This window comes from Canis lupus, chromosome X, assembly GCF_048164855.1.
Source record: "Canis lupus baileyi chromosome X, mCanLup2.hap1, whole genome shotgun sequence".
NCBI lineage: Eukaryota > Metazoa > Chordata > Mammalia > Carnivora > Canidae > Canis > Canis lupus.
In genome coordinates, this window is record NC_132876.1 from 81,100,281 (window position 1) to 81,102,142 (window position 1,862).

Genomic DNA, 1,862 nt, shown 5'->3' on the forward strand with positions numbered 1-1,862 from the left:
GCCGCCCAGTGGCAGGAGTGTCCTTGCTGCCCTGTGTCCTCTCGGCCTCCGCCTGTCCTGGGGAGAGCGCCGGATCTTGGGCTGTGTCCCCCAGCGCCCTCGGTTCCAAGGCCTGTGCTGCTGGAATTGCACTCACGGGCTGCAGCCCCTTCTGTGCAGAGCCGCCGCCCAAGCCGCCTCCCGAGCCGCTCCCAAGGCTCGCGCTGCAGCCCTTTAGGGAGTTCGGCCGCGGGGTGTGGCGCCCTCTCCCCCGGGGTGCAGGTCCTCTGTTAGTGTCCCTAGGAGCCTGAGGGCATCCTCGCCCCTCCTGGGATCCTGCTCCAAGTCCCTGTGAGTGCCTTTTCGTCCAGGAAGATTGGTAAAGCTCCTTCTTCTCTGGGACGGGGCTTTCCTGTCCTAGGGGCACTCGCCCCATGGCTTTAGCCCGGCTACTCATGGGGCCCCTCCCCCTTGGATGCTTTTTATTTCTTTTTTTTTCCGTCTTCCTACCTTGATAGAAGCGCGAACTCTTCTCACTATAGCATTCCAGCTGTTCTCTCTAAATCTCAGGCCGAATTCGTAGGTTTTCAGGATGATTTGAAAGTTATCTAGGGGGCCCCGCACCAGCCCCACGCAGCAAGCGAGCGCCTTCTGCCTTCTCCCCACCAGGGAAGCCCCACCCACCTGAAGCCAAGATGTCCAGTAAGCGGGCCAAGGCCAAAACCACCAAGAAGCGGCCACAGCGGGCCACTTCCAATGTCTTCGGATGTTTGACCAGTCCCAGATCCAGGAGTTTAAGGAGGCCTTCAACATGATTGACCAGAACCAAGATGGCTTCATTGACAAGGAGGACTTGCATGACATGCTGGCCTCACTGGGAAAGAACCCCACTGATGAGTACCTCGAGGGCATGATGAGTGAGGCCCCAGGGCCCATCAACTTCACCATGTTTCTCACCATGTCTGGGGAGAAGCTGAATGGCACAGACCCTGAAGATGTGATCTGAAATGCCTTTGCCTGCTTCGATGAGGAGGCCTCAGGTTTTATCCATGAGGACCACCTTCGGGAGCTGCTCACCACCATAGGTGACCGCTTCACGGAGGAGGAAGATGTACCGAGAGGCATCCATTGATAAGAAAGGCAACTTCAACTACGTGGAGTTCACCCGCATTCTCAAGCATGGTGCCAAGGACAAGGACGACTAGGCCACCCCGGATGCCCCTGCCCAGGCCCCTGTCCCACTCCTGTTCCCCACTCACTGTGTATCAGCTCCATGCCCGTGATCCTACAGGACCCTCTCAGGGGATCCTCCCTCTGAGGGGCTAGGGGCCCAGCTCCTTGTGGGGAAACAGGCTGAGCAAACATAGTGCCAGGCAAGGGGCGCACAGCCAACGTGAAGCAGGTGTTCCACCATGACCTCCCCCATCCCAAGAGAGAACTGTCTTCTAGGGAACTGGGCCTCAGGGCTGCTTCTCACAGGACAGGCCCTCTGTCCTGTTGGACGCAACTTCACATGCACCCCCATGCAGGGCATGACAGCTCTTTCCCAGCCACTAACCTCACCAAGGTCCTTTCTCAGAGGGCAGGATGTCCTCTGTGCCCTGCTCAGCCACCAGAACATAGCCCACCCCACCGGGAGTGTGATCCAGAAGATGCATGTAGGTTGGACATTTGACCCAGGGGAGACAGAATCTTAAATAGAAGTCTGAGCACTGAAAAAAAAAAAAAGAAAGTTATCTAGGTAATTTGGTGGGGACAGGTGACTTGGGGACCCTACTCTTCCGCCATCTTGCCCCTCCTCTGAACAAATCTTTATAAAGCTGAATTTTAAAAAGCCGACAAGAAAAAGTGAAAGAAGTGAAACAATAAGAAAAAAGGTCTTA

General features: G+C 56.2%; 1 pseudogene; it reads left to right on the forward strand.

Annotated features, from left to right (window-relative positions):
• Positions 1 to 599: 599 nt before the first annotated feature.
• On the forward strand, positions 600 to 1,528 carry LOC140628319 (myosin regulatory light polypeptide 9 pseudogene; annotated as a pseudogene).
• The last annotated feature ends 334 nt before the right edge of the window (positions 1,529 to 1,862 follow it).